Source organism: Ambystoma mexicanum, chromosome 2p (genome assembly GCF_040938575.1).
Source record: "Ambystoma mexicanum isolate Mex_15411 chromosome 2p, UKY_AmexF1_1, whole genome shotgun sequence".
Classification (NCBI taxonomy): Eukaryota; Metazoa; Chordata; class Amphibia; order Caudata; family Ambystomatidae; genus Ambystoma; species Ambystoma mexicanum.
The window spans coordinates 829,541,570-829,565,276 of record NC_090923.1 but is presented as its reverse complement, the minus strand read 5'-3'; the positions used below and the strand labels follow the sequence as shown (position 1 = coordinate 829,565,276).

The following is a 23,707-nucleotide window of genomic DNA, read 5'->3' as shown; positions in this document are numbered from 1 at the left end:
ATGTTCCTAACACATGTGATGATGTGAGCACTGTGTCTGTTAAATGCACGGAAACACGGCTGTGAAGGCCTTGCACTTCTGCATGCATTCGCTGTGTTAAACATTCTGTTAAATTTACAAAAGTCACAGTTCAAGGCACCCAGTACGCTGTGTCTGGTATTGTTCCATTCAATGTGTGAGGTTTTATTTTGTGCAGGTTGGGAATGATGAGGTTGCTTGGGTAGTTCCTCATCTCACTGAGCCTTCTGTTGGCCTACCCAGTCTCTCTGCACTTCAATGGATACCTGGTAAATGGTTACAGGTTTTTGCAGGAATGATGATGGATTGATGCATGCAGTGTGCACATGTGCTCCTCATGCATGTAATGCTATGCTATGTTTGGACACCCCTCATGGCCCTGTGGTCAGACTCACCCAGCAGACAGGTTGCCTATGCTGTTAACTGCCCCCCCCCCAATTCAACACCCCTCATGGCCCTGTGGTCAGACTCACCCAACAGCCAGGTATGATGTCCAGCGTGTCGTGCCATGTAGCGGGGCAGCGGGAATTGCACAGCGCCATGTAGTCATGTTTGGAGCCAGGGAATCTTGCACAGCAATGCGTGATTATTTTGCGGGCATCGCACACCATCTGTACATTGAGTTAATGGTACAACTTCCTGGTGCGGTACACTACCTCCACAGCATGCTGGACAACCAGCGCCACATGTGTACAGTCAAGCGCACCTATTACATTAGGCATGCCTGCAAGTGCATGGAATGCTATTTTGGTTGCATTCACCTCCTCCACAGTCTGTGGTAAGCTACGTACGTGGGACAGGAGTGCATCTAGCACCTGGGTGAGCACACGGGAGAAACAGGGTTGGGCAATTCCATGCAGCTGCCCCACTGTGTGCTGATATGTGCCTGTGGCAAGGAAGTGTAGCACGCACACTACCTTCAGCGGGGGTCGGGGGTGGATGTCCGGATATTGATTAGGCACACCAGGTCTTCATTTATGAGGTCCACTATAGTGGTGATGGTGTTCCTGCCCAGCCGGTACAGGGTGTGGATCTGAGCAGGGGTTAGATTGAATGTGCTGACCCTTAGGCGAAGGATTGGTGGCTGCCTGTGGGCTTCAACTGCCTGCACATTGGGTATCTGCTGGGCAATTCTCGCCCTCCTTCTCTTCCTGTGCCACCTCTGCATCCACTGGCTCAATGCCTCCTCAATGAGTAGCTGTGCAGGCATGTCCTCCAGCGCCATTACTGCTAGTGCTAATGGTAGCATGGTGGATTTGGAAGGGGTGTGGCGTGTGGGAGTGCTCCTTTTGTGCTGTGCCACACTCCATTGCCTCCACCTGTGCTGATTGTGTGCACCTATGGCAGGTTTCTGCACACCAGATTCCTATTACCGCTGGGTCCGCGATTCTGGTGTTTCCGTCATCATTTTATCCGTTATTACCGGGATGTCCATGTCGTTATTTGCATGTTCGTACACCTCTTGATGTGGACTTACTTGCGGCATGCCGCTGTCACTGGCACGGTGGCCGCTTGTCAACAATGATACCAGCAATGGTGTGGCCGGTCACGGCGGGTCCCTGCTGGTGACACTGGCATCGCGTCCCGGACTATTCCAGTCCGGTAAAGGAGGCGGTACGTAATAGCGGCATCGATTTTTCCGCAACGGTATACTTGTAATGAGGCCCAATGTCTGTGATGTTATATATTGTGATATGTCTCTTGTTCATTTGTTGTCAATTTTCACGTCCCAATCGAGGAAAGTAGTATTATATGAAATACTTTATTTCTCTGTTCTTCTTGGCAGTTAAAATAACTCCTTGCCTCTACAGGCCAGAGGGGAGCCGCCAGAACGGGAGAGGTCCAGGAAAAAGCAACCAAAGGGAAAAATAAAAATCTAAAAAGAGTGGAGGACCGACCAGAGCACCACTCCATCAGGACCCAGAAAAGAGCAGACATGCTCCAAAGAAGAGTCTTGGAACTAACACAGGAGCAGTCGTGCTCCCAAAGAGATCCCTGGGATGCACCCAGGCAATCCAAAAAGGAAAACTCACTCTCTCCTAGCTCTTCTTTCAGCATCCATCCATCTAAGAGCTAGGAGGGGGCACTTGTTGGGTGCCCAGAATATTAAATGAAAATGCCAAAGATGCGTCTCAAGCCTTTGCAGCAGAATGAAGCATTTTTACTGTGAAAGAAACAAATGCATGAATATTCATTTTTCCCTTTAAACTAAAGATATGCTCATCAAAATATGTACAAGATTTGTAAAATATAAACTTGCTTTCTGTCATACAGGGACGCTGAACTGGGTTAAACTGCTCCAGTAAAATGAAGGCCTTTTCCACAGCTGAGACTAACAGAAGCACATTTCGATTTTGCCCCTAAAGTAACACTCTGCACAGCCAGATGTGCATCAAAGCCCTTAAAAGTGTAATTATGTTGACCTCTTTTAACCACTGTATGCAGTGATACTTCAACATATTAATGGTGTGTCTTTCAAGAGTTTATGTCAATTTAAAATGTGAGCTAAAAAGTCAAGTTCAGCTGAGGGGGAAAGGCTTTGGCCTGCTTTCAATTTCCTCAGATGTGAAACTGAATTGCTTTCATTAGGTTGTCAGAAAGACCAAAAGGGGCTGGCTTCCAGCAGGAGGGTTTCCCTTAAATATCCAGCCTAAATACTTGTAGAGATCTCATTTGCTGTGTGGCAAGATAAGGACAACTTCTGCTTTCCAGTTGTATGACCCTAGTCCCCTCAAGCTGCCATAATACCTTGCATTAGCTGGTAATTAGCTCTTGGAATCTCAACACAGTACCCCTCTTGATGTCACAGCTAGGACCAGTCCAGGAGGGAGTTGCTTGGCCATTGTGTAAAATAGGAGACATGTTTTTTATCACATAGATGTTTGTGGGACCTACACAACTCAAGTTATTTAGGAAAACATCATGGGGCACTCCTTGTGTAGTTGAGAGATATGAAAATTTGAGGAAACATGTAAACGAGCCCACCGAGCGCCATATTTTTCACGGATATCGTTCTGGGGTAAACAAGGAAAAACTGTAGCTCCGCATAGGAATGACCTACACACTTCTAAGTTGGGTCATTGGACTCACAGCAAAATATAGTGTTCGAAAATGCTGTCATATGTGTCAAAATATGAAAATGAAGGCTACTTGTCAGGCAGTGAGATTTCTATGTCCCTGAACCAGACCAAGCCCCCCTGTCGAAGGAAGATGATGGATAGGTATCCTCCCCTTGTATCCCAAAACACCCCTACATTTTCTGGACCTATCACTACACAGATGAGAGTGGACTAGTGACACGGGACTAATCCCTTCTGCGGGAACTCTGACCCATTAGTGATGTAATATGCCCTTTAACTAGATAAATCCGCCTCAAATCAGGACCTTTCCCACTAAATCCTGAGGCGAGCAGCTGGCGAAATCTGGAAGAACCATCCCAGCACAGTGTGGCCTAACTTGCAGTGGAGCCAGGAGGTTTAGTAGCTGCCTTGGGACCCCTTGGAGGAAAGATGGAATCCTTGAATGAACCCATTGGCTGTCCCAGCAGTGTCTTGATGCTACCTGCTGTCCAGCCCAGAGCTCTTCTGTAGGTATATATTCCCCAAGCCAGAGATTGCATAAGCCCTATATTTTTTCAGCATTGCCATAGAGATTCCACATGGAAAAATCCCCTCCCTTTTTTGCCTTTGTATTTCAGTCATTTTCCCATTGATGCATTCTTTGCATGTGCATTTCAGTCATGTTCCCATTGAGTAATCCCATTTGCCTGCGTAAATCCTTAGGATATTTTTCTAAGCAAATCAATTAATTTCCCCATTGATTTAATGAGATTGGTATGGTTGCAATTTGAAACCTTCCCAGTGCCTTGTGAATTGTTATATTTATAAAAGTGTTGTCCAAAAGAATTAATCCCATTGCGATCTGAGAAACAGATATGTCCCTGTGTTTAAATTGTGCCCTGCTAAATGAATTTCCACCTGCAACTGTATTTTCCCTGTTCATTTGTCATCCTGAACCAAAACTGATTTTCCTCTTGTGAGCTGCCCCTTACCCAGAGTCTACCTGTCATTGTAAGCATCAGTGAAAACAAAATCCATTTGCATTTTCTTTCCCATTGAATTTGAGCTTAACATCCCAAAAAACGATTTTCCTCTTCTGTTCCTCTTTCCTTATGGTGAGATAAAAACGGATTTCCCTTTGCATTTTCTTTCACATTGCATATGTGTTAAAATATTCAAAAAACGATTTTTCCCTTGTGTGCTGAATAGTATTCTCTACAGCCTTGCCTGTCTTTTAAGTGTAAGCAGTCTGAATTCCCTTCTGTTCTTTCCATAGCGGTTGTGCTAAATAATTAAAAACCCATTCTTTCCTTGTGCTCTAAAACAAATTGTCCCATTCTTTGCTTGCTCCCCATATTGTTTTTGTGGGCACCACACCAAAACCGATTTTCCCCCTTGTATTCTTACACCCTGCCACTGCCTTCCATTCAAAGGAATCCAGTCCAATTAATGTTTGGGGGTTGAGTGTCGCTGGGGGAGTGCTTAACGATATGTGCTATCATTGTGTGTGAATTGTTCTTCTTCTGTTTCACCATTCAAAAGGAAGTAATTGTGACAGTATATCTTAACCTGGATGCTTTATAGAGGTTATTGCATCTTTGTGTTGCCACCACATTGGTGGCTGTTGTATTTTGTTTTTTCTTATTTGACATTAAATAATAAATTAATAAATATCTTATTGATACACACCGGCCTGGTTCCTAGTCCATTGTGACACGGGGTATTTGTGGAGGTTGGGTGCGAGACGGGTTGGAGGCCTTTTCAAAAAAAGGACCTAAAGTGTAAAAATAAAAGCACTTTTATTGTGCGCCACATTCATTGCAGGGGAAGGAGATCCCTGGCTTGCGTGTGCCGTGTAATAAAACCGTGACATGCCCCATTCATATTACTCGATTTCTCTTCCTCAGCAGTATACAGAGCGTGCCTGGGGTTTTGAACCCGTGTTATGCTTTTGCTATGGAAATGTCTGTCCTATTAAGTAGCACATAGTTAGTTATACAATGCCACTACCGAAGTACCATTAAGTTGGTAATTGGCCCAAGTATGTGCACCATGAGCTAAGATCAAACTGTAAGGAACGTACTTTAAGTGCACATGAGAAGGTTAAGGTTTAGATGTAATGTACATTTTTATTCGCATTATTAAACAAACAAACAATACCAATATTGTAAATGCCACCCTTCCCTCCAGTTGGTCCAAGGATAGTCCTTACTCGGGGCCTGCGACCCCCTCCCCAGGTGCGTCCCGGGCAAATGTTGGCAGTCCGTTCCGCGCTGCAGTTTCCTGACAGTTCTTCAGAGGTAGGTCCTTTAAGTTTCCCCTCCTCGGGACTTATCTGTTACTCCCAATAGGCCCATGCTCCTTGGGCACCACACCCCCCTCACCCCTTCCCTTAAATATCCAAGTAGCCTTGACCAGTCTGTGCGGAATCTTTTATGATCCTCTTGGATGGAGTATGTGAACCACTCCATCGCAGCCAGGTTCCACATTTTCGCTACCCATTCATGTTTCTGTGGTGGGTATTTGGACCTTCATTTGCCTGCCACAACCAATGCCGTCGCCATCATCATGATGACAGAGAGCTTGCGACCCTGCTTGGGGGGATTCCCTCCAGTGACCCATCGAGTCCCATCATCGCCAGGCCCCTATTCCCTTTGCTCTTCACCCCAATACCTGGTTATTGCCTTATGTATCCCCACCCCAGTATTGCTCTAACTTGGGGCACTCCCACCATATGTGGCTCCATGTTCCTTCACCACCGTATTCCCTCCAACAGAGCTGCGACGTCCCTGTGTAAATACCATGCAATTTTGTCGGTGTCAGGTGCCACTGGACCAGCAGTTTTAACCAAATCTCTCGAATTTGGAGGGATCTTGTTAGCCTTGGGATGCTCTCCTATAATTTAGCCCAGTCTTTTTCCTCTATGGAGCATCAGGTGGAGATTTCCCATTTGTTCATGTATGGCCTTGACAGAAGATCCTCAGCCGACTTTATGTGTTTGTATATGGATGCCACCACTCGCCTATCTCCCGGGTCCGTGTTTAGGTACATTTCGAAGGGTGTTAATTGGCATGTCCCTGCTTGTTTCATGGTGGTGTGTAGCAACCAGTGCCTCAGTTGGACATAGCTGTATCTCTCCTTTTCACCCAGGGCAAAATCTGTCTTACACTGATCAAAGTGTTTGACTTGATTCCCGTCAATCATGTCTCTAACCTTCAGGCATCCCCCTTGTTGCCAGGCATCGAAAGTAGCTGTTTTGTGACAGGGGGTTCATTGTGGGTTGTCAAATAGGGGTGTGTCTGGGGATGGGGATGTAGTGATGTGCGCTCTCTTCACCGCCTCGTCCCATGAGTCTCCCACTACTGATAGGATGGAGCTACAATACATTCATGAAGGTCTGTCCCCTTTAGGTTTCCACAGTACTCCCTCAAGCTCAGCCCCTGCAACTGCTCAGTACATTGGCCTCTAGTCCTTCCCCCAATTGTTTTTTTGCCAATCCCTGATAACCCTCACCTGGGCAGCTAGGTAAAAGGCCCTGAAGTCTGGTTAGCCCATTCCCACTCTACTCATTGGCAGATTCATGAGTCTGGCGAGCACTTGCGGAGCTCTGTTATTCCACACAAATGTGCTCGTCATTTTGTGGAGAGATCTAAATAGGGCTGGCGGGACATGTACTGGGAGGGCTGAAAAGTAGCTGTGGTAACACTACAATTTTTAGAGTATTTAGTCAGCCTAACCATGTTATTGATATCGGCCCCCAGTCTAGCATTTTGGGTTTGAGCTTCTCCAGGAGAGGGGGAAACTTTGCTTGGTATAACTGCTCTACCGATCCGGCCAGTTTAACTCCCAGATAAGTTATGGAGTGTTCCACCCATCTGTATGGGGAGGTGTTCTTGAGTTTTTGAGTGACCTCTTTCGGGAGCGTGAGGTTGAGAATCTCAGTTTTACCTGCATTTATCTTTAGTCTGGCCACTGCTCCGAATTGATTGAATTCCCTTCCTATCCCCCCAAGGGAACGCTCAGCTTGGGTCAGGGTCAGGAGCATATCATCTGCGAATGCAGCGATTTCATGTGAGTCGCCCGCAAATTTAATTCCCACAATGCACTCGTTGGCTCTCACTGCTGCCAGGAAGGGTTCTAGGTGAAGCGCATACAATATGGGCGACAATGGGCACCCCTGCTTGGTTCTGCGTCCTCCTACCACCGCTTCCGATATTTGCCCATTGATGGAGAGTCACAAGACCGGTTGCTGGTAATTGGCCCTTACTCGACATAGTAGCAAGGTGGAATCCCCACTCCACTCATCGAAAGCTTTCTTCGCGTCAACCGCCATGAGTAGAGCAGGGATTCCCCTCTTGTGTGCTTTTTTGATCAGATGTAAGATTTTCCCAACATTGTCCCTGGTCTGCCGGCCCCTGATAAAACCGGACTGGTCCGTCTGGACAAGGCTAGGAAGGACTAACATTTTCGTATGGATCTTTGCATCAACGTTTATTAACACGATGGGGCGATAGGATCTGCACTCTGTGCAATCTTTATCCTTTTTGGGGATGAGGATTACCTTCACCTCTTCTAAAGTCTTAGTGATTGCCTTGTCCTTGCCAACTTGGTTAAACAAATCGGTGAGATGGGGTATCAGAATTTCTCTATGTATCTTGTAAAACTCGGCGACGAAGCCGACTGGGCCCAGGGATTTATTTATCGGGAGAGACATAATTGTGGCCCGCAATTCCTCCCTAGCTATATGTCGTTCCAGGCATTCCCTCTCCTCTCCTGTTATTCGGCGCAGGGCAATCTTGTCTAAGTATGCCTCCTGCCCCCTTGTTGGAGGGTTATCTGAACTATATAACCTAGAATAGAACTGTACAAAATCACGCTCAATATCTTTATTATCGGCACTGGCCTTACTTCAGTTGTCTTTGGTTTTCAAGATTTTCTCTTTTTCTTCCCTCCTCAAGATTTTGGCCAGAAGGCGGTCCGATTTGTTTGCCTTGGTGTAATATTTCTGCTTCAGATGCAGTAGAGTGCGTTTCGCCACGCTTGTCTGTATTAGGTCTAATAGGCCGCGGATGACCCTATACTCCCTATTAGTGGCCGGGGTCTGGGCTTCTCCCATTTTAGCCGTGATCTCCTTTCATTTGGTCTCTAGGCAGACCTCTTCCAACCTCATTTCACTATCCCTTCTTGCTTTGATCGCTATAATTCTCCTTCTTATCGTTGCTTTGAAAGCATCCCACCTGACCTTCCGGGTTGTATCTCCCACCCCATTGGTCTTGAAAAAGGCTTCAATTTCTTCTGCCACTTCCCGGTTAAATTGTCATCTTTAAACAAGGGAGCTGGGTACTGCCACATCCACAGGCCTGATGGGCATTGAGATCCTTTTAGGCTGAAAATTATTGGGGCATGGTCAGAGAGTATGATTGCACATAGAGTAACGCCTTCAGCGACCCCCAGCAGGGCTCTTGACACCCAAGCATAGTCAATTATGGAGTGTGAGCAATGGGCATGTGAGTAGAAGGTGTAACCATCTTTGTCCCCGCCAATTCCCTCCATGCATCTACCAGTGCCATGGCCTGCATTTTCCACTTTAGTTCCCATGACGGCCTCCCCTACATCCCCCACTGGTTGTTGCTTCTGTCCTTGATGGGGTCCCATGCCATATTGAAGTTCCCTGTTAGTATAATGGGGGTTTTCACAAATTTTTCAAGTTTGCCCAATGCTTTTTGGATGAAAGCGTCCTGGCCGGTGTTAGGGGCGTATTGCGTCGCTACTGTATAGGTCTCTCCCTCCCCTCCAGAGTTACTGCCAAATAGCTCCCCTGGTCGTCTGAATCAAGCCCTCTCACCGTCAGGTCCAACCCGTTTTTCACCACCGCTCGGTTGGGGTGCCTCTACCTCTCGGAGACCCCCATCCCGGAGCAGGGAGGGATGTCGGCCGCCAGTATTGGAGGCGGGCTGGGCCTCGTTGCACTCAGCCTCACAGGTGTTCCAGTACTCAATCTCTGCACCTGCCGTAGCGCCTCGTTCGTCGGGGCACTAGTGCAGTGTGGAGCTGAGCGGCCGGGCCGCGCCGCCCAATGAAGCTCGCTGCCGCGTTGGTCCCCGCAAGCTGCCTCTCCGTCTCCATGGTATCCGGCCAGTTCGAGCAGGCAGATCAGGGGCAGATCAGGGGTTTTCTTGGTCGTTACACGACCCCGGATCTAATAACTGTATGTTCCTGTGCCTGGGAAGGGCTCTGTCTGTTATTTTGCTGTCTTCTTCTGCCTCGCGGGTTGGAGCTTGGTGGTCGCGGTGCTTAGGGCATTGCGGCCATCTTGGAATCTGCATCTTTTAAATTTTTGAAATTGTCACTGTTAGTGAACAAAAGAAACTAGTCTAGATAGGCAATGAACACAAATAAGTGGCACAGATATGTGATGTCATCTGTGATGTCCTGGGTGTTAGTCTTAGCGGTGCACGGTGGTGGTGCAAGTTATGGTTGCTTAGCTTACCATATCTGGTGAATTTATGGGGTTTTCCGGTTTTACTTGTAACCATAACATCTCTTTAGCAATGTTTTTTCACTGAATTTCATAGGTTTTTATAAGTGCACCCTTAATTTGCTACAAGTTCCTTATATTATACTCACCCCAATGTACCAGCTCTAGAGTCTGCAGACATCAGGTAGCATTCCAAACCCCAGATGCACAGTCGACAACAGAAAACGTTGTACCCTTCAACCAACAAACACATATACATAAAACAACATTACTTATATTTACTACACCCAAATATACCTTTTTGTACAAATCATCATTCATCAAAGAAACACATAATTTTTTCATTCAGCACACAATATAATTTAATGCACCAAGCACGAACCATGACTTTACACCTCATATTACCACTTCAAGACAACTCTTCATACAGACTCACATACACCAGGTGCTCATTCCAAAACAACCTCTTACCAAATAGCAAGTACACTGTATTTAGTTCTCTATTATTACCATTCATTATGTAAACATTTCCTATAAGCAAAAAACACTACCCCGATTTCATTATGGAGAATCCCAAGAATCAGAAAGACAATCTATATCCCCAACTGACATAATCAAATTATGATCTTGCCTGCAAAATTGGATGAAATTAGTAATGACTTTAAGGAACGTTTTTATGTTACAAATCATGTTATTAGAAATGTTGATGTCCTTCTTGTACCTGTTCCACTAGCCCCCAGAAATCAGCACCATCAAATTCCCAAAGTATACATTGATTGATTGATTGATTGATTTATTTATAGAGCGCTTTACACCAAGGCGCTGTACAATAGAACAATGCTGTACAATAGAACAACAGAATACAGTATAACAACAACAATGGGAGCAAAATGTACATCTTGAATCATTCAACAAAACAGTGCAAAGAGCAATTAACTGAGCGGGGGTGGAAAGGGGAGTGGGGAGAGGTGGGGGGAGTAGGAGATGGACAGGGTGAGGGAAAATGGAAGGGAGAGAGAGAGGAGTAGGAGAGGGGAGAGAGGAATCAGGGAGGGGGAGGAGGGGAAGTGGAAAGGGCAGAGGGGAAGAACATGAAAAACATGAAAAACGCTTTGATGAAACCTCACTCCCTCCCTCCCCTGATGATTATTGCATAGAAATTCCAAATTCTCCTATTTATGTGTCCCATTCCGATATTCCATCCCTTTCATAAATACATGTATTTGTTATACTATAAATATGTTGTATATTGCTGTGTCATAATTTCCTTTTCTTAAAAAAAACACCTATTGGTAGTTCGTGGACCAAATGCATGTCCGGGATGTCCGTTTGCAATATTGGGTTTCCGCGAACATCGCGCTGTGTCCGACCATGTCTGTTGTCGCATCACATAATGTTAATGAGTCCGCGGACAGAACGCCCGTTTGCGGACATCCATGCGCATGCGCCTGGATGTTTCCTTCCTGTTGGTCTTCGCGGACAGCCGTCAGCTCCGGGGAAGTCATCATGTGACTGCACCCGCGCAGAATCACGGCCTGCTTTGTGAACAGCGTCTGTGCTCCGTGAACAGTTTAAAACTGCATTTTCGACCAATCTACAGTGTTTCAAATGTACCCTTCCTACAGCCATTCTTATTCTTTACAACTTTCCAAAGCCTATTTTTGACTTGGTAGTCCGCAGACAGTTGCACGGTCCACTGGCAGTTCCTCTGAAGGGACCCACCCATTACTTTCAGTCATTCTCAATCTGGCACTCCAGGAGAGAGCATTTTAGAGGTCCTGCTTTGGCAAACCAAGTGCAACCAACATCAATGGCCTCAGTCATGGCCATTCCTCCTCCCCAGCTGCCACCACCTCAACCATCTAGAGGGCCTGTACAGGGGAACAGGCGTGGAGATGCAGAAGAGGATGAAGAAGAAGAGAAAGATGAGGTAGAGGCAGGGCCGGTGCAAGGAATTTTGCCACCCTAGGCAAACTGTCAGATTGGCACCACCTCTCCTCCTACTCCACTCCACTTCACTCCACTCCAGGTCCTAACGGTTCTCAATCAACTGTCCTAATTTTGTTACAGATTGCCGCAAACCCATTACCTCCTCCTAAAACCCTGCTTGCGTCTTCTGCTGTGGATGGATCCCATTGCACTTTCCTTACCCTCACATCTACTCAGAGTGTTAGGTTCCAGAAGTCAAATTAAAGCCCTCTGTGTTTCATAAATACAGGTTCATTAAACAGTCAATTATACTATTGCAACAACAGATGTAATGTTGAGCATGTGGATCTAATCCTTTCTGTAAATTATATATAGGCAATACAGACAGTAGGAAAACGATTTTGGTAATGCGTACTAGACACCTGTAAGCACATGAGCAGCACTACCTGGTACAACATACTAAATGTATCCCAATACTTACTATTATATGTATAAATTCAGCAATCATTTGCAATATGTCTCTTATTTTTAAAACACCTAAAAAAGTGACCAGGGAAATGTCAGAATCCGTTACAGGCAAAGTTTTCAGAGGTGGCCGGTAAAGGTGGTGCCAGCACGAAGCACAAGATCACACATCGGTCTGTTTTCATTGAGTCTGTCCTCCAAGGTAAATGTAAATGTAAAGGAGGAATAATGTTTCGATGTCTGTGCTCAGTAGAACCAAGTCAGCTCCATAACTCTCATGTCAGATATAGTGAACCTGAGACCCACTACCTAATTTGTGTAGCATGCAGTGCCTCTGGTATAAGTCAGAGCTATCAAGAGACTGGCATAATACCCACACTGTGACTTACAGCTGTTGCCACAGCATCTGAGGGGTCAGCCACCCACAAGCCAAAAGCATGCAAGGCAATTCTGTGGGAAACATGAGAGGCATGACCACACTGTCATAATAACCCCGATTCCCAAGTGCTACGGTGTGGTCCAGATCCTCGTGCCTGGCTATGGGACAGCCAAGGGGCTCATAGTGGCTTGGTAAACAGGTCAGGCAATGGGTGCCAAAATCAGACCAACAAATCACGACCCTGTAGAGTGCCACCACAGTACCACTCTTCCCACCACATGCAAGGGCCAATACCCTCTATTGCATCCCTCGAACATAACCGGAAAGATAAAGGCGACAGGTGCAAGGGGGCACAATATATATATATAAATTTTAATTTCTTTATTGGTTTTCACAACATAAACAAAGCCATTATCATTTATCAAATGGTATACTTTATCAGAAATAAAAGTCCCCTCCCTTACAGTCCCTCCCCACCCTCTCCCAAGACCACGGTTAGTTCCCAGTTCTCCTCGAGTCTGTTTCCTGTTTTGGGCTGCCCGTGCTGCATGAGGCGCTATCTGCTGCCCTGGGTTGGAGCAGGGGCACCGTTAGCGCTACCCAACGGTGCAGTTCCTCACTGGAGTCCATCCTCTGTACTTGAATTGCAGTTTCCCATGCTGCAGTTTCAGCAGTAATCCACTTCATAAGATCACCCCACCACTGGGCCTCATTCAGACTCCTGGGGCTTTTCCATCCCATGGCTATGCATCTTTTTGCCGTTATATATTAGGTCTCTGAGTTTGTTTAAAGGCTTATTTTTCCTATTGCGCCTATATCTGCCCAGGATACAGGCTGTAGGCTCATGCACCTCCACTTCAATGTCTGCGTTAGCCACTCTATCCTTCACTTGTGTCCAGAAAACTCTAATCACTGGACAGCCCCAGAACATGTGGGTCATTCCCGCCTTGGGCTTGCTGCATTTGGGGCATACTTGGATTCCTGCGCCCGTGAACCTCGATATGACTTCAGGTGTGAGGTAAGCCCTGTTGGTGATATACTGTAACGCTGACCTGATTCCCGCAGAGGCGCCGGTCTTGACTGGGTGAATGCCGTATCTTCAAAGGTGATGTGTAACACACGGTTGGCTCTTTGGGCTGGACCTCTGTGCACTGTATGTCTGACTCGAAGAGTAAGATGTCTGCAGATAGAAAATATGGGATTAATGAACTGGGGTTATTGGGTGCCTCTCTCCTCTTCCCTTTCTCTTCTCCTGTAGAACCCCAAAGGTTTACACCCTCACCTTAGGTAAGTGAACGCCGAGCTCTCCATCTGCCTCGGGGCACGGTGCCGTAACCAGTTTCTTCACTGGATAAGGGTGCAGGCCTCTTGACCTCAGAGGACTGCTGTCCGTCGTTAACTGCACGAACGTTAAGTTCTGGGCACTTCAAATGTCTTAAAAGTCTTTTGTAATGATATCTCTTGTTTTGCAGGGTTCCGGCGATGGCGGATGGCGTGCTGATGAGAGTTGAGGATCGAACCCGCGTGAGGAATAGAAGCGCCTGGAAGCACGTAAGCTTGTAGCCTGCTTCACGATGCGCACTAACTGTCCCTTTTATCTTGCAGGTACAAGTTCGGAGCTTTAGAGAAGCTGAAGGGTGCTGGAATACCCACTGGATTCGGCGTGGGAAGGAGTAATGGCACGTGAGTAATAAAGTTGCCCAATGTCTTTAAACGCACCTTCTTTTGTCTTTCAGATGCGGGATGCAGCGCCGAAGGCCTCTGGAGCGTGCGAAGAGCTGGTAAGCTTTTGTCTTTCAGATGCCGGAATGCAGTGCGAAGACCTCCGGAGCATGCGAAGAGTAGGTAAGCCTTTGTCTTTCGATGCCGGAATGCAGCGCGAGGCGTTGGTGACAGCCAATGGACCAGGTAAGAGATGCGCTGCCACTGAAGACCGTAGTGCTAACCTGTTCTTTCTTTGTCTTTACAGGTGCTGCTGAAGACTGGATTCCAGGATGGTAAGCCTTTGTTCCCTTAGGCCCAGGATCAGAAGCAGAAGACACGATGAGCGTTCTGCTGCAGAGAATGCAGAATAACGCAAAGCAAGATTCATCCATCGGGTGTGGTTTAAATAGTCTCCTGTAGTGCTTAGGTGTCTCCTTCCACAGCCACGCCTAGGTAAGAAAAGAGTTCCTGCTTTCCAGAAGAGTTCCAGTGTTCTGAACCTAGGGAGTGGCTCCTGCCCCACCCAACAGGAAAAGTAGTCCCAAACAGAAGAGGATCAGGGGTTCAACTGGCAGGTAAGTAAGCAGCATGTTCTGCTGCAGGTAAGTCCACCCAAGCATTATGAGCCCGGCGCTTCCAGCGCTGGGACTGGGCATCTTTATGAGCCTGGTGCCACTGGCGCCAGGACAGGGTCCAAAAGGTCCCAATTGGGACTGGCTGGCACTCGGAACCGGGGTTATGGGTCTGCTTCCAAGGGAGTCGGGCAAGTCCTGATCTTTTGGAAGCAGAGATCATGACAGCACCCCCCTCAAGGCCCCTCCCAAACCGGGCTTTTCCGGGGGTTTGGGCTTGTTAGGAAATGTTCGATGAAATCTTTTGATTAGACGAGGCGCGTGGACATATTCTGCAGGTTCCCAGGATCTTTCTTGGGGACCGTAGCCTTTCCAGTCAATCAGGTAAAATAGTTTAGATTTGGAGATCTTGGAATCCAGGATGCTTTTGACTTCAAACTCGAGTTCTCCATCAACTAGAATTGGTTTTGGAGATGTAGTTAGTCGGGTTTGAGGTTGCACGGGTTTTAATAGAGAGACGTGGAAGACCGGATGTATCTTCATGTGAGGGGGCAAGTCCAACTTGACCGCTACTGGATTTACTATGGTAGTGATGGAATAGGGACCAAGGTATCTTGGGTTGAATGTGCGTGGTCCTTTTAGAGGTAGATATTTAGTGGATAACCAGACTTGATCTCCTACTTGATATTGGGGGGCTTCCTTCCGATGTTGGTCTGCTCCTTTCTTGTATTGTTCTTTAGCCCTTTGAAGGTGAGAAACGGCTTCCTTAAAGGCTTGGGTGATTGTAGAATGCAGGTGGTCTACTGCTGGTGTTCCAAGATCTTGGAGTGGATCCAACTCCGAGGTTCGAGGGTGACTACCGTATAAAACAAAAAACGGGGTCTTCCCAGTTCCCAAGTGGACAGAGTTATTGTAGGCATATTCGGCTATCCAAAGGATATCTTTCCAAGTTTTTTCAGTTTGTTGTAGCATGCAGCGCAAATACTGTTCCAGAGTTTGATTGGTCCTCTCGGTTTGTCCGTCGGTTTGAGGGTGGTGGCTGGTCGAAAGTCTCACATCAATTTGAGCCGACCGACAGCAACTTCGCCAAAAATGAGAAATAAATTGACTACCTCGATCCGAAATTAGAACTGAAGGAAAACCGTGCAGTCGGACGATGTTTTCGAGAAATTCTCGGGCCAGAGTTGCTGCTGTTGGTAAGCCTTTGAGTGGAATGAAATGCGCCATCTTGGAGAATAGGTCCACGATTACTAGGATCGTATTGTATCCGGAGCATGGAGGTAGATCGGTGATGAAGTCCATAGAAAGCGTATGCCAAGGGCGAGGCGGGATGTCAATAGGGCGTAAGAGGCCGGCTTGTTTTTCCTTTTGACTCTTGTTTTGGGCGCATGCTCCACAGGACATTATAAAGTCTCTGATATCTTTTTTCCAAGACAGCCACCAGAAGTAGCGCTTGATCTTTTCCGAGGTCTTGGTCATACCGGGATGACCTTCCATTAAAGAATCGTGATAACAAGAGATTACCTTTTTCTGTAAATCTGTGCTGGGCAGGTATAACCGTTCTTGGAAATATAATAGGTTGTCCTTCACCGTAAAGTCCTTTCCCTGCAGATGCCAATTCTGTATGTCTGCTGGAGTTACCAGTAGCCTGGCTTTATCCTTAACTTCCTCTATGGATTGTGTGGCGATTACACCTAGAATTCTTTGTTCGGGAATGATAGGTACAGGTTTAGGATTGATCAAATGTTCTTCCACTCCCATCCGAGAAAGGGCATCAGCTTTACCGTTTTTTGTACCAGGTCGATAGGTAATTATGAAGTCAAACTTGGCAAAGAATAGTGCCCAACGGAGTTGCCTAGAGGATTGAGCTTTTGCGGTTTTCAAATATTGCAGGTTTCGGTGATCTGTAATCACAGTAACGGTGTGTCGGGCCCCCAGAAGATAATGCCGCGAAGCCTTAAAGGCGGACTTGATAGCTAGAAGTTCCTTATCAGTAATAGTGTAATTGATTTCAGGAGGCGAGAATTTGCGGGACCAAAATGCCACGGGATGCAACTGATTGGTTACTGGGTCCTTTTGTGATAGAACTGCCCCCATGGCAAGGCTCGAAGCATCAGTTTCAACGATGTAGGGGAGTTCTGGGCGAGGATGTTTTAAGATCGGTGCAGAGATAAATCTAGTCTTCAAATTCTGGAAAGCTTGTTCCGCCTCGGTAGACCATTCAAAACGTTTGTTTTTCTTTAACAAGGCGGTGATGGGCTGGACTATTCGAGAGAATTCGGGGATAAACCTGCGGTAAAAATTACCGAAGCCTAACATGCTTTGAACACCTTTTACGGAGGATGGCGATGGCCATTTGAGAATTGCATCGACCTTCTTTGAATCCATACGCACTCCGCTAGGTGATAATATGAATCCCAAGAATTCAACTTCAGTCACGTTGAAAACACATTTTTCCAACTTAGCGAAAAGTTCGTGTTGACGCAATCTCTCGAGGACCATTTTGACGTGTTTCCGATGTTCAGTTTCCGATGAAGAATAAACGAGGATGTCGTCAATGTAAACAACAACACACACATCTATGAGCTCTCTGAGGACATCGTTCATAAAATATTGAAAGGCGGCCGGGGCATTGCAAAGTCCGAAGGGCATGACCTGATATTCAAATAGCCCATACTTGGTGCGGAAGGCCGTCTTCCATTCATCGCCCTCTTTTACTCGTACCAAGTGGTAGGCTCCTCTAAGATCCAGCTTTGTATATATGCATGCTTTTCTGATTTGGTCCAGGAGTTCAGGGATCAAAGGTAACGGATATCTATTCTTAACGGTGATCTGGTTCAGGGCGCGATAATCTATACAAGTTCTAAGGTCCCCTTCTTTTTTTGGAACGAAGAACAAAGATGAGGAAGCAGGGGACTTGGAAGGACGAATAAACCCATTTGCTAGGTATTGATCCAGGTATTGTCGGAGGTGAAGATTCTCAGGCTCGGTGAGGGCATAAATTCTACTACAAGGAGGAGTAGATCCAGGTATCAGGTCTATCTGGCAGTCATAAGACCTATGAGGAGGTAGAGAGTTAGCCTGATCCTTCCGGAAAACATCTTGGAACTCTAGGTATTCAGGAGGTAACTGAGGAGCCTCCGAGGAAATTGCTGCCAGTGCAACACCAGGTCGAGGTTGACAAGTAGAGACGCATTCTGGAAACTGAACCGTTCTTGCTCGCCAATCGATCTGAGGATTGTGCTTCTCTAACCAAGGAATTCCTAGAATAATCTGGAACTGAGGCGCCTTGATCACATCGAACACGATCTTCTCATGGTGTCCATCTTGACTTACTAGCGTCACTTCTTGGGTGGTATGCATTACTGGTCCGGAGGCTATCTCCGTACCATCCACCGTAGTAATGACGTCCTTTACAGCCTTTGGACAAAGAGTCAGATTCATCCTCAAAACCATTTCATGATCCACATAATTGCCGATGGCACCGCTGTCGACGTAAGCTTCAATCGCATGTAATCGATCCGGATGTTCAGGGCTAATGAGGACCATAGGTATCACGAAATGCGAGGTCACGGAACTGGTTTTAACGCTCGGCAAGAGGACCTCTATTCTTGTCGGGCGAGGTCGTTTCCCTGCTCAGAGTTTGTGACCCTGGTAACTGCAGCTCCTACTGCCTTCTTGGCTGGTTTCACCGGACAGTCTCGAAGAAAGTGCCCTGAGTTTCCGCAATAGAGGCATAATTGCAGCTGTTTTCTCCTTTCCCGCTCCTTTTGTGTTAGTGGTCCTTTCAGGCCCGCTATTTGCATGGGTTCCCCGGAGTCTACTCCTTTGGTAGGAGTTGGTGGTTTGGAAAATACTCGAGCATCAAACTTGGAACGATCGGCCTTCCTGTTCTGCAGTCTGTGGTCAATTTGAACGACTAAGTCAATATAATCCGAACAGTCTTGCGGGGGATTCACTACTTGGGCTAACACATCTTTGAGCTCTCCACGTAGACCTCTATAAAACAGCGTAATCCTTTTGTCCTCAGGCCATCGAGTTTCCACTATCAGTCTGTTGAAAGACGCAATATAAGCCAAAAGGTCTTGCTTACCCTGTTGCAATGAAAGGAGCTCATTGTCCAAGGCCTGCCCCTGTGAATGTCTTGCAAACAGTTTTTCCATACTGAGCTGAAAAGCTTGAAAATCATGGAGAACCGGATCATCTTGATTAACTAGAGGGATCGACCAGTCTGCCGCATTGCCGCTAAGGTACGAAAGCACGAAAGCTACCTTAGCTTGATCAGTTGGAAAGGCTGCTGGCCGGCATAAGAAGTGCAACCGGCACTGATTAATAAATACTGCAAACCTCTTTGGGTCACCAGAAAATCGTTCGGGCGGAGCCAGAGGTACATTCCCAGGTAGGTTGATCTGCACTGGGTTCGTAGAGGATGTTGAAGGAAGATTTGCCCCTGATGCGGGTAACGGAGTTTGTCCGGCTTGTGACTGTAGCAATTGTCTAGCGAGATCGTCTGTTCGCTCCTTGGAAATAATCAGTTCCCTTCTTAGAGCATTCGTTTCCTGACGGGCTGCATGCACTTCTGCTCTTAGTTCCCCAAGTAACTGGGCTAGCTGGTCGGTATCCGAGGTTTCCATAGCGCCTGGGTGGGAGTTTTGCGATAGGCTTTGCGTTCTGTAACGCTCACCTGTTTCCCGCAGAGGCGCCGGTCTTGACTGGGTGAATGCCGTATCTTCAAAGGTGATGTGTAACACACGGTTGGCTCTTTGGGCTGGACCTCTGTGCACTGTATGTCTGACTCGAAGAGTAAGATGTCTGCAGATAGAAAATATGGGATTAATGAACTGGGGTTATTGGGTGCCTCTCTCCTCTTCCCTTTCTCTTCTCCTGTAGAACCCCAAAGGTTTACACCCTCACCTTAGGTAAGTGAACGCCGAGCTCTCCATCTGCCTCGGGGCACGGTGCCGTAACCAGTTTCTTCACTGGATAAGGGTGCAGGCCTCTTGACCTCAGAGGACTGCTGTCCGTCGTTAACTGCACGAACGTTAAGTTCTGGGCACTTCAAATGTCTTAAAAGTCTTTTGTAATGATATCTCTTGTTTTGCAGGGTTCCGGCGATGGCGGATGGCGTGCTGATGAGAGTTGAGGATCGAACCCGCGTGAGGAATAGAAGCGCCTGGAAGCACGTAAGCTTGTAGCCTGCTTCACGATGCGCACTAACTGTCCCTTTTATCTTGCAGGTACAAGTTCGGAGTTTTAGAGAAGCTGAAGGGTGCTGGAATACCCACTGGATTCGGCGTGGGAAGGAGTAATGGCACGTGAGTAATAAAGTTGCCCAATGTCTTTAAACGCACCTTCTTTTGTCTTTCAGATGCGGGATGCAGCGCCGAAGGCCTCCGGAGCGTGCGAAGAGCTGGTAAGCTTTTGTCTTTCAGATGCCGGAATGCAGTGCGAAGACCTCCGGAGCATGCGAAGAGTAGGTAAGCCTTTGTCTTTCGATGCCGGAATGCAGCGCGAGGCGTTGGTGACAGCCGATGGACCAGGTAAGAGATGCGCTGCCACTGAAGACCGTAGTGCTAACCTGTTCTTTCTTTGTCTTTACAGGTGCTGCTGAAGACTGGATTCCAGGATGGTAAGCCTTTGTTCCCTTAGGCCCAGGATCAGAAGCAGAAGACACGATGAGCGTTCTGCTGCAGAGAATGCAGAATAACGCAAAGCAAGATTCATCCATCGGGTGTGGTTTAAATAGCCTCCTGTAGTGCTTAGGTGTCTCCTTCCACAGCCACGCCTAGGTAAGAAAAGTTCCTGCTTTCCAGAAGAGTTCCAGTGTTCTGAACCTAGGGAGTGGCTCCTGCCCCACCCAACAGGAAAAGTAGTCCCAAACAGAAGAGGATCAGGGGTTCAACTGGCAGGTATGTAAGCAGCATTGTCTGCTGCAGGTAAGTCCACCCAAGCATTATGAGCCCGGCGCTTCCAGCGCTGGGACTGGGCATCTTTATGAGCCTGGTGCCACTGGCGCCAGGACAGGGTCCAAAAGGTCCCAATTGGGACTGGCTGGCACTTGGAACCGGGGTTATGGGTCTGCTTCCAAGGGAGTCGGGCAAGTCCTGATCTTTTGGAAGCAGAGATCATGACATATACAGTTGGATGAGCTGCAAGCAGGCGTTTCTGGAGATTTTTTTGTGATAATAAGTTATTTCCCCCCAGTCTTTGTCTTCAAATACGAGGCCCAGTTTGGTTTCCCACTTCATCCTGCATTTGAGTTCGTCCCCAGTCGTGCCCAGCAACAGGGCCTCGTAGATTTGTGAAGTCTCGTGGCCTCCCTCGGCGGTGTCTAGCATTGTTTCTATGCACTCGTTCTCCAAGGCCTGGTCGACAGCCTTCGGCCATCTGTTTTTCAAAGCTTGCACCACTGCCCTGTGGAGCAGGAACTGCCCTGCTGGAAGACCTGTGGCTTCGCTGAGTTCCATGAATGTTAAGGTCTCTTGTTCTTGGATCAAGTCTCCCAGTGTGGCCACCCCGTAGGGTTCCCACTGGGTGCGTGTTTCAAGTTGCCCCCATGAGTGTTTGCCATAGGTGCCGCAATGCGGATCTGCGGGGAATACGGATCCGCCGACCCAACTAGCTACAGGCCCTTCTCTAAAGCCGGATCCCGAGCTTGGCAAGGTATGGGCTGTGTCTCAAAGCTCCCTCCCTGGCCCAAAATAATCTCTTAGTAGCAGATGAGGCAGGGCTGGTTGGAGGAGGCGGTATCTGTCGTTTCCTCGTAGGCCATCCATCGCGTCACGTGTCTCAGCTGGCTTGCGAGGAAGTAGAGCTCAAAGTTGGGGACGTTCAATCCTCCCCTCTCGTAAGGTCTATGGAGTGTCTCCAATGCCACCCTGTGCCTACCCCCCTGACAGAGGAATATCCTACAGAGTTTGTTGATGTCTTTAAAGAATGAGGGGGGGATGTTGAAGGGAACATTTGTGAAGTTGTATAGCCGGCGGGGGAGAGCCACCATCTTAAGGAGACCTGCCCTCCCAGGCATCGAGAGCGGGAGCTTGCCCCAGAATTCCATGGATTTCACAAGAGAGTCTTTGGCCCTGACCGTGTTGAGGATGTGCTCTGTGTTGGGATTGCAGTGCATAGTAATCCCCAGGTATTTGAAGGAGGTCACATGCCAATCAAGATCTAGGGGGGAGGGACCTATATTCTTCGTTGTGCAGTGCTGCTAATGGGTAGAGGCAGGACTTGCTCCTGTTAATCTGGATCCCGGTATGTTTGTGGAAGCAGTCCGGGGTTTCTAGGATGTAGGGCAATAGGTGTTCAGGGTTATGTAGGTACAATAGGGTATCATCTGCGTACATAGAGACGAGGTGGGTCGACCCCGTCTATCTCGATGCCCCCATCTCCGTATTCCTGTCTTCAGTAGGAAGCCACCGGTTCCGCGGCAATAATGTATAACATGGGGGGCAGTGGGCATCCCTGGTGGGTGCCTCTGTGGAGGGACCATTTGTCGGAGTATGTTTTGTTAGTGCGCACTCTGGCAGTTGGGTTGGTGTAAACAAGTTGGGTCCACTTTAAAAAAAACGGGCCTATCCCCAATTTCGCCATGGTAGCATATAACCACTCCCACCTTACCGAGTCAAAGGCTTTGGTGGCGTCTGCAAGTTTCTGTGGCCTTCGGTCCGTGCTATATATGACATGGTGTAGCCTGCGCAGGTTCTCGGTGATGGAGGTACATATCCTGTTTGGTCTTGATGGATCAGCAGGGGGGTTATTCTGCGCAATCTGTTTGCAAGTAGGGCAGTTAGGATCTTGCTATCTACATTTAACATAGAGAGGGGCCTGTATGAGTCACAGTCCGCTCTGTCTTTACCTGGTTTGAGTAGGGGAATGATCACGGCCTCGCTCATGGAGTCCGGAAGGGTGCCACGCTCAAAGGCTTCGTTGAAGACCTGGGCTAATAGCGGGGCAAGTGTTTCCTCATAGGTCTTGTAAAACTCCCCCGGGAGGCCGTCTGAGCCCAGGGTTTTACCAGCCGGTAATGATCTAATTACCACACAAACTTCATCAGGAGTGACGGGTTCGTCTAGGGCTTTGGCCATCTGCGGATATAATTTGGGTAGCTCGATGCCGTCTGAGACATCCTCGATCTCGGTGTCAGGAGAGGGCGGAGGCTCGGAGTAGAGGTTGCGGTAATAGTCAGAGAAGACCGAGTTGATTTCTTTTTGAGTGTGTGCAGTGGTGCTGTCTGGTTTAAGAATGTGGCAAATGGGTGACCTGGGAGCTTCCCTCTTATAGAGCCAAGCTAAAAGTTTCCCGGGTTTGTCTCCGAGGGCATGGGTTCTTTCTGTGTGCTTAGCGTAGCTCAGTTTCCCAAGGGATTCCCAATGAGTTAGTCAGGTTTGTCTGAGTTTGGTAATTTCAAGTTGATGTTCAGGGGTTGGGTTAGCTCTGCCCTCAAGCACACTCACATCTTTCTCTGCGCGCTCCAAAGAGGTTGTGGTGGATCTCTGGGCACCCCCAACTGCTGCAATCATCTCTCCCCTCATGACCACCTTGTATGCCTCCCATGTTGTGCTCATGTATTTTACGCTATGCAGGTTATTTTGCCAATACTCCTCGGTGCTATCCCTTATACGTTCCCGGAACGCTGTTTCAAGCGAGGCCTCTGCTCTCAGCCTCCACGTGGGTACCGGGGGTTTAGGTGGGGACACCTCCCAGGTGACTAGCAGAGGGAGTGGTCAGACAGCACCCTAGGCAAATAGTGTGCATCAACGAACATGGCCTGATGTGCCTGACTAGCAAAAAGGTAGTCTAGCCTAGTGTGGACACCGTGTGGTGGGGAGAGGAAGGAGTATTCATGTTGTTCAGGGTGCAGGTCCCTCCACAGATCTCTGAGTAGCAGTTGTTGAGTTAGTTTGGATAGTATTTTGGCGGGAGGGGAGGGGCAATCGTGCTTGTTGACCGATATGTCCTTTAATGGGTTTAGAGTACAATTGTGGCCTCCCCACATCATGATTCTGTCTATATAAGGGCTGAGTCGCATGTATAGGGAGTGGAAGAAAGCAGTTGCATCATGGTTAGGTGCGTAGGTGCTAATTAGGCATAACTCCCTACC

At 47.7% G+C, this 23,707-nt stretch overlaps 1 long non-coding RNA gene across 2 annotated transcripts in view; it reads right to left on the bottom strand.

The window, feature by feature from the left end:
• Positions 1-23,707, bottom strand: part of LOC138566841 (uncharacterized) — a 401,273-nt gene that overhangs the window by 184,786 nt on the left and 192,780 nt on the right. The window contains exon 3 of one of the 2 annotated variants that reach the window (XR_011302039.1): positions 9,701-9,789. The exons of the other annotated variant lie outside the window; for it this stretch is intronic. This is a non-coding gene — a long non-coding RNA (uncharacterized lncRNA). Of the gene's footprint in view, positions 1-9,700; positions 9,790-23,707 lie in introns of those variants that run through there. 2 annotated transcript variants of the gene reach the window in all.